Genomic DNA, 15,617 nt, shown 5'->3' on the forward strand with positions numbered 1-15,617 from the left:
TCTCTTGACGGTGCGTATGCATAGCTCGTTGATGTAGAAAGCTTTTAATCTACCTATGATGAAAGCAGTTGTTAGTGTGCACCTGTGCGCACCTCTTCAATTCTTGCGTTAGTATGTTGGCAATAGAGTACGATAACGGGGAAACCATTTCGTTCTAGGCCCGAACAGAAGATCTATCTTGTTCAGTATGTGCCTCTGCGGCATCCAGATTGAGGTGAGGAAGTGGGCACTTTAGCCTTCAGAGGTATAGAGTGTGCAAGAAAAAATGGCTTCGGAGGACGGAACGCGAATTGCCAAAATAGTCATGGTTCGCTACATTGCACGAGCTACAAGGCGGGTGCTCTTCGTTGTGCTCCATGAAAAAAAGAATGGGTCAATGTTACATGGGCGCTCTTTGCTTGGCTGCTCTCTTGCAGCTAGGTAATGCAATGTTTAGTGTGAACTCGGACCTCCATAAAGCAACATTTCAAGAACCCGAAATTTACACGAGTCATTACTTTTCTAAAATGGCGACAGAGCACCTGTGTATGAGGAGTTCTCGAGGAGATGCCCGCATTGTCACAGCGAGAAAACCGCCAGCCTGCACCGAACGCGCAGCACTGTCACAACTAAATCTGGAAGAGCGACCTTTGAGAGCCTTTTTTGAACACTCTTTGAGTAGCTGCTGGGAGCACACTCGTGGTATACCAACTGCCCCATTATTCATTGTGTAGTAGGCAGACATTCACCATGCCATCCTTCGTCATTCTTCGGAGAAGCGTGGTACCTGCTGCATGATTGAAAGAAACTTTGTGCATTTTTGGGGGAACTGTGCTTGACGACAATGAAATATTATGGCAGAAGCATTTGTAATCCCGCAAATCCCCTGCCTCCGTGGGCATGCGCCACAGTTACAATGTGAACAAGATCGAGCTGTTGTAAAGATATGGAGCGTTCCACCACCCTCTCGTTGCGCAATTTGCATTATGGGACACCTTATTGTTTCTTTGGTGTTCGAAAACACTTTATTGCTCATAATAATACGATTCATTTCCTTTCATCAAGCCTGCCTAAAGGCAGTTTGCAAAATAGTTGCGAGCACTAGCATGGCTGAGTGATAGAATAGCGGGCTGGCGTGCAGGGAACGGGGGTTTGAACCTCATTGTGTCCTTTTTCATTTACCGAGTTTTTCTACTATTTCGTGCTATAGTGGTTACGGACACTGGCAGCGGTGGTGGTGCCGAAACACTAGCCATGTTGTGATTTCATATTATATTTCTATGTAAAAGGCGAACGTGGTTTAGGGAATGCGACCACTCGCTATTTAACAAACCCCTGTTTGATTTCCTATACCTATTTGCAATATCGATGGGGTCAAAGCGCACGCAAGTTAACGCGAATGCAAGCATGACAGGACATTGTATTATGTGTATTTGGAAGTGTCATTCTAAAAAGCTGCATTAGAATATCTAATTCCTTCAGTTGTCTTTCTCTGCACAGTAACCTTCTTCATGTTTATCAGGATATTCAGGTGCTTATAAGTTAGAGGAAGCCCCTATAAACAACATGAAGGTATTGCGGACCGGAAAAGAAAATGCATATTGACCCAGAAAACGATAAGAATGATGTGACACGCTTAGAATGCTCCCTAAATTTATAAATAGAATGGACTCTCTTGTACTAAGATGCTATTGTAATGAACCAGTGTTCAACATCAGTTAAGTCTCTTGTGCAAAAAAAGTGAGTGCTTTCTGGATAGATAGATAGATAGATAGATAGATAGATAGATAGATAGATAGATAGATAGATAGATAGATAGATAGATAGATAGATAGATAGATAGATAGACAGACATTTGTCGCGGAGGTGATTGCCTGCTGCGCTTCTCTATAGTCTGGTATTGGCCTCTTCAAAGTTGTACCGGACTATAGGCGGATCAATACAGTGCCTGCTGAATTAGGTCGTGAGAGCAGAAACTGCAGCAAAAAAGTGACTAGGACTGAAAAAATTTCTTTGACGACACTTACAGAAAGAGAAATAGAGAGATGAGTTCGACTCACTTTCTTCGCGTTTACTTCGCCTGTGCTGCTGCGATACGAGTTCAAGTGCCTGACAGCGAGGTTCCCCGTTCTACGCACAGAGAACACCGAACGTTTGCAAGTTGATTATTTTTCCGCATAAGAAACTCCGTACGCTTTTCATTTTCCCGCAAGGAGTGACAGTGCTTCCTTGACGTACTAAGCCACTCTTTACGTTAGCGTGCCGAAAGGAATAAGGAGTCTGGCATGCTAGCCGGCGTGGGAAAGGCGTCGCTCGAGTGATCAGAGCCCTAATAAAGCGGCCCCAAAAGGTTAATTAAGAAAAGGTAAGAAAGGACGTGGCTCAGTTTTTCTCCGTTGGGTAAGTAAGTCAAAAGAACTTGTCCTTTCTCTCACGCCATCGGGCTCTGTTATCGTCTTCCGCGGTTGTCCTGACCTAAGAAAGAAGGTTATTTTGCTGATAGATCTTTATCTTAGGTGAACAAGTGCGAATACACAATACTAGAACATCCAGTGAGTTGGTGCACGGCTAATCCTCAACATTATCTGGCAGACTAAGTAGCGGCTTTGTGACCGCATAGCTTGTTGTCAAAGATATGTAGCTATCATTAGTCGCTTAATTAGATATATCTAATAAATATTATGACTGGTTACTGTTGCTATAAATAATGGCAGTGATTCTCCCATATGTTATGTTGCTCTACCTGTACTGGGCGCGTGACTTTATCTTCGCATTGGCATCGTCTGTGCGAAAGCGTATGAGTATGGGAACATGGTCAATTCGGATGCAGTTCCACTGAAATAGCTGAGAACGGGTGCTCCAGGTAAGGTCTGGTGGTGTGTCTGCGTATAGTGAACTGTCCGTCTCAGCCGCGCGTGTGTTTTCTGCGTATTCAGAAGCGCAGTGCGAGATTTCGAAGCATGCTGCCTGATGCGCAAGCAGCGACGGCTGCATTGAGTGAGTTGCCATGCATGCGACTAGCTGAAAATTGAAGTTTTAAAACAACAGTATAGCACCTTGAGGATGAATCTTCCTAAGGTGCGAAATGAAGCTGAGATCGACCGACACCATTTTGGATTCTTTCCTGGTGTATTCAAGAACAATGTATTAAGACAGAAGACTTGTAATGACGCAATGAGACTTCCAGCCCGGAACCGACAACAATAAGAGCAGTTCTGCGCCACGTTTACACATCTAACTGCACGTTCATAGCTACATGTTGCACCTGCAATGCGGTCTTCGTAGATAAAGCTGGTCGTTGAGGCTGTGCGCAGCCGCCACAGCTCACTGTATTGAGCACAGGGCCCTTGTCTTCTTGAAGGTATTAACCGATGGACTGGTGTCGCCTGTCTAGCTGGAAATCAAGTTGTCCTTTCAGACATCTTGCTACGAATCAAACTGCAACTCCGTTGCCGTTCGATTGGCGTTGATTTTGAAAAGGTAACCGTGGTAAAGCTTTGTTTCATGAGGAGCGACGGAGTTGACGGTACCATAGGTGTGCGCATCACAAGTGCCCCTGTGAAGTTGTGTCAAGAAGCAGCATGTCGAAAAGCATGAGGCGATTTATAGTAGTTTGGACGCATATTTCAATGGATCGGCTAGGAAGCTGTTTGTAAGGTCTGGCGTAGCAGGCCAGGGGGGGGGGGGCAGTCCTCTTTGTCGCAAAGGGTGCGCTTCCTAAAGAGCCGATTCTCAGAAGATGATAATCCCGGCGTAAGGACGCCCGTTCTGTTAAGAAGACCGTGGTCAGTCGCCGCTTTTAACAACCAGCTAGGTTGTCCCCGACCAGCGGAGTGCCGGCGAGCGACGTGAGGACATCCGGTGTATCGACTCCATCCATCTGGATAAGAGTCCGTGGGACGGCTGTCCCGCTGGACAGCCTGGTCATCTTGCAGTAATTGTATGGGCCCGCAGCCGAAATGGTGTCACCATCATGTGTGTCCACACAGTTCGCGAAACATCGTGTGCAGGTCGGTCCTTTCGTCTCTCTCTCTCGGACCGAGGGGTCGAGTGCTTGAATAAGAAAGCGAGAGGAGAGGACTGCAACAAGTGTGTTTAGTCTGTCCAATAAACGTACTAAATTGTTATGATTGGTCGTGAGGAGAATCGGGAAGGTCAACCGAGATGTTAAAACCTGGCTCCCGTTTCCTCCCAGTCGTTCTGGTCACAGTAAACAGTGCTCTGCACTATCGGCTCTGCCGAGGCAACATGCGACCGTTCCAACGATGAAGAGTCTTGTAAATTCGTACACAAGTTCCTCTACATAAAGTCGAGTTATTGAAACGTATTGAAAGGTGCTGGTCTCCACCCTTTACAAGCAGCAGCAGTCACAACAAGACAAGACGGACACCATGCAACCATCATTCCACTTCCTTCTATAGCAACAGCCGCTACGCAGTTGAGAGAGCTATGCTAAAGGGAACAGAGGGAGTGGGTAGAAGGTTGACTTTTCCTCTGTTCAATCTTTCATGGGTGGATTTCGCTATTAAAGCCATACGGTATTCTTGTTGCCGCTATAGAGTTCTTGGAGTGTCCTTGAGGCGGGATGATGAGAATAGTCAATGGCAATCGAAAGCCCACACTGACTAAGCTACGTTCCTTTGAGTACGCTTCAATCCTCCACCCTAGGAAGGCTGCAGCATGCAGGTGTTGAGCATGAGGAATGCGTTATATGTAATGCCTTTACTAGAACCAGTTAGCTGCCCGTTCGCTTGTTCAGCTACATCCATGACGTAGATGATCCCGCTGTCTTCTGACTGGGCAGCTAGAGGGGGTTGGTGGCACGGTGTAATAACGGTGGCCTGTTGGTTTGATTATCGGACAAAAAAACCTTGTGTCCCGAAAAGGTGGCGCTGATGCTCCTGCATGTTTCCTTTCTGACGTGGCCTTTTGACAGCCGGCTTGCGTTCTTGTTCAATTTCTCGTTTACTTTTGTCTTTCTGGAACACATGGAACACAATGCTCTGGCTTTTCTTGAACTCTTTATGTTGCCACAGACCGCATGTCGAGAATTTCTAATAATTGTTTTTTATTTATAGTGTCACGGGGTCATGACGTGGCCGAAGACAGGATAGTTTGTGTTGGGATTTAACTGTTTATTTGGGTGAACCTGTGCCTGGTAAACGGAAGGTTCGATTACAGTAGCAGCCTTGCACAGATAGCAATGAACGGAGCGTCGGCCGTCGATCCACTACTGACAAGCGGCGAAGTGCGTCGGCATTCATACTCTTGCCATCGAATGTTCTAGCGTTATCGCTGGCGGTGGCGTAGGTTCTAGAATAATCAGTGCAGTTCGTAGAGTGGGCGCGATCTTATCGAAACGATTCACTTAAGTCCGGAAGCTTCTCGAAAACTGCAGGCGCGGGTTGCGCTGAGAATTGTGTAGTGTTTTGTGGCGATAACAAAACTTGAAAAATGGAACGTGGCGTTGCCCCAGTCAATAAAGGCATCGTTCCGATGCTTTAATTAAAGTTAAATGTACAACAATAATGCAAGAAAGTACAGTGAATAAATTACGATACAATATTGATACAAAAACACTGTTTCAGTTTGTTAACGCACAGGAAACGGCTTGAGGCACGTGACATGGACGACTTCAGGTCGCGATCAGCGTCGTTAAGAGTTCGTGATACCGTCGGGGACAACCTCGTAACTAAGTGGGCCGAGACGCCGAAGCATCCTGTATGGTCCGAAGTACCGTCGCAGAAGCTTTTCACTTAGTCCATGTCGGCGTATCGGCGTCCTCACCCAAACACGTTCACCGGGCTGGTGTTCCACGAAGCGTCGTTGAAGATTGTAACGGTGGCTGTCGGTCGTCTGTTGACTCTTGATACAGAGACGCGCGAGTTGTCGGGCTTTTTCGGTGCATTGAAGTACTCACTCACATCGAGTTTTTCTTCGTCGGTGATGATGGGTAACATGGCATCGAGCGTCGTTGCCGGGCTCCTTCCTTAGACCAATTTGATTGATTGGTTTGTGAAGTTTAACGTCCCAAAACCACCATTTGATTATGAGAGACACCGTAGTGGAGGACTCCGGAAATTTTGACCACCTGGGGTTCTTTAACGTGCACCCAAATCTGAGTACACCGGCCTACAACATTTCCGTCTTTATCGTAAATGCAGCCGCCGCAGCCGGGAATCGAACCCGCGACCTGCGGGTCAGCAGCCGAGTACATTAGCCACTAGACCACCGCGCGGGGCCCGTAGACCAATTTGTATGGACATATCTGCGTCATCTCCTGCACCGCCGTGTTGTATGCGAAGGACACGTACGGAAGAATGGTGTCCCACGTCTTGTGTTCGACATCGACGTACATTGCCAGCATGTCGGCGATTGTCTTGTTTAGCCGCTCGGTGAGGCCGTTGGTCTGTGGGTGGTACACTGTCGTCCGGTGGTGGTTTGTCTGGCTGTATGCCAAGATCGCCTGAGTTAGGTCAGCAGTAAATGCTGTTCCTCTGTCGGTGATAAAGACCTCCGGAGCGATATGACGTAGAACGATATTTTCGACGAAGAAATTAGCTACATCGGATGCACTGCCTTTTTGCAGGGTTTTTGCTTCGGCGTAGCGGGTGAGGTAGTCTGTAGCTACCACGATCCACTTGTTTCCGAAGGCCGACGTCGAGAACAGCCCCAGTAGGTTCATACCAATCTCCTGGAAAGGTCGGCGAGGTGGTTCAATTGGCTGCAGAAGTCCCGCTGGCCTTGTCGGTGGTGTCTTGCGTCACTGACAGTCCCGGCATGTCCTCGCATAACGAGTGACGTCGGTAGTAAGACGTGGCCAATATTACCTTTCTTGTATCCTCGCGATCGTGCGAGAAACACCGAGGTGCCCTGCTGTAGGATTGTCGTGCAGGGCCGGCAGGAGTTCCGGTCAGAGAGCTGAAGGCACCAAAATGAGGTACTTGGCTTGAAGCGGTGAAAAGTTTTTCTTTTCGGGAAGACCATTTCGCAGGAAGAACGACGCAAGTGCGCGCTTGAATACCTTCGGGACTTCGGCAGCCCTGCCTTCGAGGTATTCTAGTAGGACCTTAAGTTCCGGGTCAGCCCGCTGTCGTTCAACGAAGTCGTCGGTACTTATCGACCCCAAGAAGTAGTCGTCATCCGGGTCGTCGGGTGGTGGTTGGTCGACAGGCGCACGAGATAGACACTAGACATCAAAGTGTTCCTTGCCGGACTTGTAAACGACGGTAATGTCGTATTCTTAAAGTCTCAGGCTGCATCGTGCGAGGCGACCTGAAGGGTCCTTCAAGGTGGCTAGCCAACACAACGCGTGGTTGTCGCTCACAACTTTGAATGGCCTGCCATAGAGGTAGGGGCGAAATTTCGACGTAGCCCAGATGATGGCGAGGCACTCCTTTTCTATTGTGGAATAATTGGCTTCTGCTTTAGATAGCGATCGGCTGGCGTAACTAATAACCATTTCAAGTCTGTCAGCCCTCTGCACAAGAACGGTGCCAAGACCTACGCTGCTTGCGTCAGTGTGTATTTCCGTTTCGGCGAATTCGTCGAAATTAGCAAGTAACGGAGACGTCTGGAGGCGATGTTTAGGCTCCTGGAAAGCGTGTTCCTGCGGCGTTTCCTACTTGAACTCCACGTGGGCCTTGGTAAGGTCTGTGAGTGGATCAGCAATGTTGGCGAAGTGTTTCACAAACCACTTATACTAGGTGCACATGCTCAGAAATCGGCGCACCGCCTTCTTGTCAGTGGGCAGCGGGAAGTCGGCGATGGCGGCTGTTTTCCGTGGATCGGGACGAACTCCAGAATTGGTATTCACGTGCCCCAGAAACAAGAGCTCCTCGTACATATATATGCACTTATATGGCTTGAGTGTGAGTCCGGACGTCTTGATGGCTTGAAGTACAGCTTCAAGGCGCCGAAGATGCTCGTCGAAACTCGAGGAAAACATGACTACGTCGTCCAAGTACACAAGGCTAGTCTGACACTTCAATCCTGCCAGTACTGTATCCATACGCGTTGAAAAGTTGCAGGTGCTCAACAAAGGCGAAGGGCATCACCTTAAACTCGAAGATGCCGTCTGGTGTTATAAAAGCCGTCTTCTCTCGGTCTCTTTCTTCGACTTCTATTTGCCAATAGCCAGTCATGAGGTTCATTGACTTAATGTACTTGGCGTTATGGAGTCGATCAAGTGCGTCGTCTATTCGTGGGAGAGGAAACACGTCCTTTCTTGTGATTTTGCTCAGTCGGCGATAATCGACACAGAAACGTATGGTCTTATCTTTTTCTTCACTAACACCACGGAGTACGCCAATGGACTATTGAACGGCTAGATGATGTCATTTCGCAGCATTTCATCAACTTGTCTCTTCATGGCCTCACGTTCTCGCGTCGAAAGCCTGTATGGACTCTGACAGAGTGGTATGGCCTTTTCTTCAGTTATGATGCGATGTTTCGTCTTTGGGGTCTGCCGAATTTTTGGGGACGATGAAAATCAATCTTTGTATCGCAGGAGCAGGGCTTTGAGCTGTTCTTGTCTATGGTTCGGAAGTCTAGGATTGACGTCGAAAGTTGTGGGAGGGGCTTGGTTCCTCTGAGCAGGTTCCGCAGAATCGGCGAGGGCGAAAGGACTGATGGCGTCCACAATTTCTTCGATGTATGCGACCGTTGTTCCTTCGTTCACATGTATGTACTCATTGCTGAAATTCGTGAGCATAATCGTTGCTTTGCCTCCCCACAGCTCTGCAATTCCTCTTGTGACGCAAATATTTCGGGTGACCAACAGATGCTGACTGGCTTAAACGACGCCTTCCAAGTCAGGTAATTTAGGAGGGCCGACTGAAATAATGACGCTGGAGCGAGGCGAAATGGTGACTTTTTTTCCGGGACATTCAAGGCATGGTTTCCTGATGGCGTGTGCGGCGGTAGTGCTTCTTCTATGGATAAGGTTATCGTTTTTGTTCTTAGGTTGATGACAGCACCATGGAGGCATAAGAAGTCCATGCAAAGGATGACATCTCTCGAGCAACGCTGTAGGACTACGAAGTTTGTAGGATAAATACGGCCGCTAATGGTGACTCTCGCTGTGCAGACTCCTGCAGGCGTTACGAGATGACCTCCGGCTGTGCGGATTTCAGGGCCTTTCTAAGCTGTCCTAACTTTCTTTAACTTTGCGGTGAACGACCCACTGATGACAGAATAGTCGGCTCCAGTATCGACGAGAGCAGTCACACTGTGGCCGTCGATAAGAACGTCGAAGTCGCTAGTTCGCCGTCTCGCATTACAGTTAGGGCGTGGCGTCGAGTCACGGCTGCGTCGGCTTGTTCCGCTGCTTCCATGTTGCGTCGTGCGGCCACCTTCGGTAAGGGAGCTTTTGCCTTCAGGGCTTTGCCTGGTTGGTGTTCAAAAAGCTCCGTCGCGGCGGCGTCGTCGTCGGAGGATCTTCGGTACTTCGTCGCACAGCAACCGCACCTCCATCGGTTGCTGACCTTAGTTTCCCGGATACGGGCTAGGAGACCGGCCCCGCGTTGGGCCAGAGTACTGCCGGAGGTGCGGTGACATGCGGCGGCTGGGCGACGGCGAACGGGAAGGACTTCGTGGTGTCCAGTGAGTTCCTGCGAGGTAGTCGGTGATGTCACGTGGCCGATCTCCTGGCTGCGGACGTGGTGCATTAACGGCGAAGCCACGCAGTCCCATCTTTCGTTACTGGCCACGGCGGTATGTGTGCCCGGCCTCGCCGATTTGGTAGCAGAGCGGGCGGTTGTCAGGTGCACGCCAAATTTCCGTTTTCCTCGGCGCACTGCGCTGGCCCGCTGGCGAACGGTAGGACGTCGGTGTGGGTGGTAGCGCCGGTGGCGGCGGGGGCGTCTGGCGACGGAAGTGCGACGGGGCGGCGTTGCGGCGTTGCGGCGTTGACGGGGAGGAGCGTTGTGGCGGACTGCAGTGGCGTAGCTCACATTTTCTCGCTCGGGCAGCGGTGTTTGGGGAATTCGAAACGATTGCCGAACTACTTCTCGCACAATGTCGGTGATCGAATCCACTTGAGGCTTGCGCAGCTGTTCACGCACGATTGCTCGTATTTTTTCACACAGGTCTTCGGGGTCACTGGCTTGAGCAGCAGCACGATCTGGAGTCAGGCGACGATTATACTGTCTGGTGCTAATGTCCAGGGTTTTTTCGATAGTGGTCGCCTCGGATACTAATTCTTAGACGGTGTTCGGTAGATTCCTCATTAGTCCGCGAAGAGCTCCTATTTGACCACTCGCATGAGGAAACGAACTTTCTTCTCCTCAAGCATGTCTGGGTCAGCGTGACAGAATAAGCGGGTCATCTCTTCTGTGAAAATGGCAACCTTTCCATTTCGGTAGCTGAACCCGGGTTTCCTGTAGAGCAGTGGCCTTCTCTTTGCGAGCAACGCTCGCGAACGTTTGCAGGAATGCGCCGCAGAAGACATCCCACGTTCGGTGCGTGGACTCCCGATTCTCGAGCCAGGTCCTTGCGGTGTCTTCCAGGTAGAAGTACACACGACGGAGCTTTTCTTCGTTGTCGCAGTCTTTGAGGGCGGCCACGTGGTCGTATATTTCTAGCGAGGTTTCTGGGTCTTCAAACGATGGTCCATGGAACGTTGGTGGTTCCCTGGGTTGATGAATGACGATCGTGGGCTGGGACGCTGCGGTTGTCATTGTCACTGCAGTCGAGGTCATGGCCTTGGTCTTCCGCGCCTTGTCTTGTAGAAGCCCGTACTCCGATGGGAGACCTTGCTGTCGGCGGCTTGTTCGCTTCTCTTGGTTGGCGTCGGTGTCTTCTCCGTGACGTGGGCTGGGTTCACGGCTTGACGGGGGCGTCCGGTACATGAACGAAGCAGCACCTCCACCAGATGGGAAGGGTCATGACGTGGCCGAAAACAGAATACTTTGTGTTGGGATTCACCTGTTTATTTGGGCGAATCTGTGCCCGGTGAACTAAAAGTCCGATTACAAGCGCAGTCTTGCACAGATAGCAATGAACGAGCGTCGGCCGTCGATCAACTACTGACAAGCGGCGAAGTGCGTCGGCATTTATATTCTGGCCATCGAATGTTCTAACGTTATCGCTGGTGGTGCTCCACTGCACAGATTATCCAGAATAATCTGTGCAGTTCGCAGAGTGGGCGTGATCTTATCGAAACAGTCTACTAAAGTCCGGAAGCTTCTCGAAAACTGCCGGCATGGTTTGCGCTGAGAATTGTGTAGTGTTTTGTGGCGATAACAAACTTGAGAAATGGAACGCGGCAATAGTATACTGCAATCACAAAGGATCATGCAGGTGGGAAATTATACAGTTGCAAGTTCACAAGCATAGTAGGAGTCGTAGGGCACACACGCTACAAGAAAATGAAACGAAGCAAACCTATCAAAATATCTTGAGGTATTACGTAAACAAGAACCCAGTGCGATCTGACTAGACAACAAAGTAAAAAAAAAATTAAAGTTCGCAGTATACATGAACGCGTAAGTAGGATAAAAAAAACAACCGCACTCTTCCGCTCTTAATACGCCCATTATTGATTGCAAAACATATAGTAGCTGGCAGTCGTAGAGAAAATACAAGCAAAAAGCTCTCCCCGAAATAACTGGGGCGTGTGAATACAGTATATGCAATTTATGAAGTAACACTGCATTAAAAAGAACAGTGGAAAATTACAAAATACAAAAACGAAAGCGAAGATAAAGCAGATAGAAAATGCCACATGAACATTCTGTAGTTTACTGCACTTCAAGATGGGTAAGTAGCGCACTTTGAAGTATACAGTCCACCGCAGAAGTATACGGACCACGCGAGTTGATTGATTGATATGTGGGGTTTAACGTCCCAAAACAACTATATGATTATGAGAGACGCCGTAGTGGAGGGCTCCGGAAATTTAGACCTCCTGGGGTTCTTTAACGTGCACCCAAATCTGAGCACACGGGCCTACAACAATTCCGCCTCCATCGGAAATGCAGCCGCCGCAGCCGGGATTTGAACCCGCGCCCTGCGGGTCAGCAGCCGAGTACCTTAGCCACTAGACCACCGCGGCGGGGCCGGACCACGCGAGTGCACAGCCGAAAGCCTCTTCACGACATTTCAGCCATGTGAGCAGCGTTTGCCCTAATCAATGGCCTGTCCCTTTTCTGACTGGGTACAAAAAATTTTTACCTTTCGCTTTTCGACGCGACGCGCTTTTGGCATCTGCGTCTACTAGCTTCTGCCTGGACAGCTGTCGATGAGCATAACTGTTATCCGCCAACATCATTATCACAAATTGGCCCCTATCGAACAGAACGCCATTTGATGCACGCCGTGATAGTTTTGATCCTCCTATAAAAACAGCAATGTGAAGGTCATACTGCAGTTAAGCGCTTCTCGTGAAAACTGCGAACAATGACCTGAGCGGCAGTAGAAAACAAAGACCGGTGAGTAAGAAGACCCGTATCCAGCCCAGAACAGCGGTCGACAGTAGATGACGCACCGTTAGGTGGCGTAGACCGGCAGTTTGGCACGTGCGCAAGTATTCCGCAAACATTTGTGGTCGAATGTAGGAGCAGATTCAAAAGAAGCAATATTTTCACGTAGCGAAGTCTAATCGAAAATGGCTCGTGGGAAAAAAGAGTACTTGAAGAGATTATGCGCGTTTATTAGGCAAGTAGATTATGTACATTTAGATGTCTCGGCGTGCACGACAAAAATGACTGAGGATACACATGCGCATTCGTTAAGTTCGTTGTTATAAAGCAAAAATAAAAAATTAAATCTTGATATTTTTCTGCACTGCTCTAAAGTTATAATCTGATTTGCAAGAATTTGAAATGAAGGTGAATATGTTCTTTTAAATTTTTAAATATGAGGCGTACTGCCCACCTCTGTACCACCACAAAGCTATTCTTTTCTTTTTTTGTAGCCGGGATGCCAAACTGTGCTTGCGTATTCAACTTTAAGGCAAACATAGGTATTGTAGGCGAGAAACTATGTATTGGGGTTTGCGTTCCTAAGTATTCGGGCAACACTCCTGATGCCCTATCTTCTGGAACATGTAAGAAACAGCCACTGTTTCACGATACGGAAAAACACGTATACTAAATTATTTGAAGATGACCTTATTGGTAAGCTGTTACCTTCAAATGAGACCATGGCAATGCCTTTGTCAAAGTGGGCGTGCCTGCAGGATTTAGTACTTGTGGCAGTGCAATGACTTCATGAGTTCGTGAGAAGTCATGTCTCCAGAATTTCAAATAATGCATCTGATTTGATTGCGATTACCCGCTTCGTAAGCTTCAAATTTCACTTCCTTTCCGCCGATTGGCAGAGACGCTACCACGAAAAGGGCGTTGCACATCTCCGGTGCGGCCGTGTCGACTGCGAGCAGCTTGCTATGACCTAAATTCCTCAACTTCGGCAGTGGGCAATGCTCACAGACATTGAGATGAGCCTAAATGCGGTGAGCAAATAATCTAACCAATCGTATGAACAGCTCATCCTTGATACGGCACTTCGGCTGCAGGGTGACGGTGCACTGATAAACATGCGGGGCAAATGAGCAGCGTGTCATCACGACCGCCACACAGCACTGCTGGTTACGGCGATAGTCCATTGGTACCCAACGATCATTTTTGTTTTGGTAACGAGTGGAAGTAGGGAGCGTGAGACGTGCGCTTCTCGCGCTAAATCACCCCTCGCCGTGCTAGTGTGCTGTCAGTCCGGCGTCCACAAGAGTGAGCGTCGCACAGGTTCCTTTTCATTCGGTGCGGTAAAAACTGTGCTAGTTTGATAAGAATTGTCAGACTTACCTTCAGTGCTATTTTTGGCCTCGAGCTCCCAAAGCGAGGCGGATGTGTTGCTGTCTGGTAGTAGCAGTACTCTTGATGGCATGGTAACGGCAGCCGAGTTCTTACGTGAAGTCGGCCGTGTCACTGAGACACTTAGGTTGCAAGCCTGTGGATTCGTATTTTCAAGTAGTGACACATCAGTGGCGAGCACAGCGGGCTCCGGAGCGGCCATGAAAGCAAAAACTTTTGCCGGGTATATATTAGAAGCAATAGCCGCTGGCAGCAAGCCAGGATGCTATGCCACCTACGAGCTCAGGAAACGATGCCGCAGATATCAGCTGCTGAAGCTGGTAGATAAAGAGCGAACAAGAAGCGAGCGCAGCAACACCTGCGCCGATGGCTTGAAAGCTAAGCACCGTCCAAGTAGTTGGTATCATCGGAACAGACTCAAGCCACTTGCTCTCACATCTGACGTTGGCAGATAAAAAAGGGATATTTTCAGGTGAGCAGCTTGATTGCTATCCGGGGCTTAACGTCCCCAAACCACCAAATGATTATGAGAGACGCCGTAGTAGAAAGCTCCGAAAATTTCGACCACCTGGGGTTCTTTAGCGTGTATAAAATTCTGAGTACATGGGCCTACAACATTTCCGCCTCCATAGAAAATGAAGCCGCCGCAACCAGGATTCGATTCTGCGACCTTCGGGTCAGCTGCCGAGTATCTTAGTCGCTATACCACCTTCAAGTGAGCAGCTTGCAGCGTAGTATCCTTTCGTCTGGCAGACAGGTTTGACAGCTGCTATGTTGGCCGTGAAACACTTTCTTGTTTTTTCGAGAATTCAGAAATGTTTACCTTTTAGGGGCGAAGCTCCTTAGGGCGTGGGCTGTGCGTCTCTGTAGCCTGTATGTAGCCACCTCTAGTTTAGTTCTTGCAGTGTTCACTAGATGGCGGTAAAGTCCCCTGTATGTAGCCACCTCTAGTTTAGTTCTTGCAGTGTTCACTAGATGGCGGTACCGTCTCCTGTATGTAGCCACCTCTCGTTTAGTTCTTGTAGTGTTTACTAGATGGTGGTACTTGTAGCTGATGATGAAAAGATGCAAGATGTTATAAACTAGAAAGCGGTACTTGTAGTTGATGAAAGACGCGAGATCTTATAAAATAGGAATGATGTCACATATGACGCGTGTCATTGGTTGAAGGCAATCGTTCGATTTAGTGCGGCGACGTACGCTAGGGGGAGCGATGTAATAAAATCGAGTGGGCAAAATGTACAGAGGATTCATGGTTTACCAGGTTTACCTCCGGAGCTTCGCCCACTCATCATCATTCACTTCGTGGATATGGCGGAATTTTTTATTTCTCATCTTTTTGCCTTAATTAGACCAACTGCTCTTAAATGGGGGCCTACCCTGAGTGTTGAATAGTTCATAGAGCCTACACACCTGTGCCTTTAGGGCACTTCATGGCATGCAAACGCGACAAAGAATGCCTACATAGATTTTGCATTTCGCCCTTGTTCATCGTATCTTGTATATTCCTCGATGACTTGATAGATCACTCAAATAGGGCGCATGAATTCGTCCAGTGCGCGTGTAGACGGCAGTGTAATGTGCAAAAAATAATATTTTATTCGATCAATCAAACTTATTTCCTTTCGATAGGGGGATTATGGTACTAAAAGCGCGACAGAGTCCTGCCCCCGTTACAGGTTGGCGGACACTTGAAAAAATGGCAGATCCCACGTACAGTGGGAACCGATAATATGCGAAGCACAAATGAGGAATGTTAATATCTCACTTTAATATCAACACAACGTTACGAGGCGGAAGTAAATTATGCTTTATATGACTTCCATG

The sequence above is a fragment of the Rhipicephalus microplus genome, unplaced genomic scaffold (genome assembly GCF_043290135.1).
Source record: "Rhipicephalus microplus isolate Deutch F79 unplaced genomic scaffold, USDA_Rmic scaffold_17, whole genome shotgun sequence".
In the NCBI taxonomy this organism is placed as follows: Eukaryota; Metazoa; Arthropoda; class Arachnida; order Ixodida; family Ixodidae; genus Rhipicephalus; species Rhipicephalus microplus.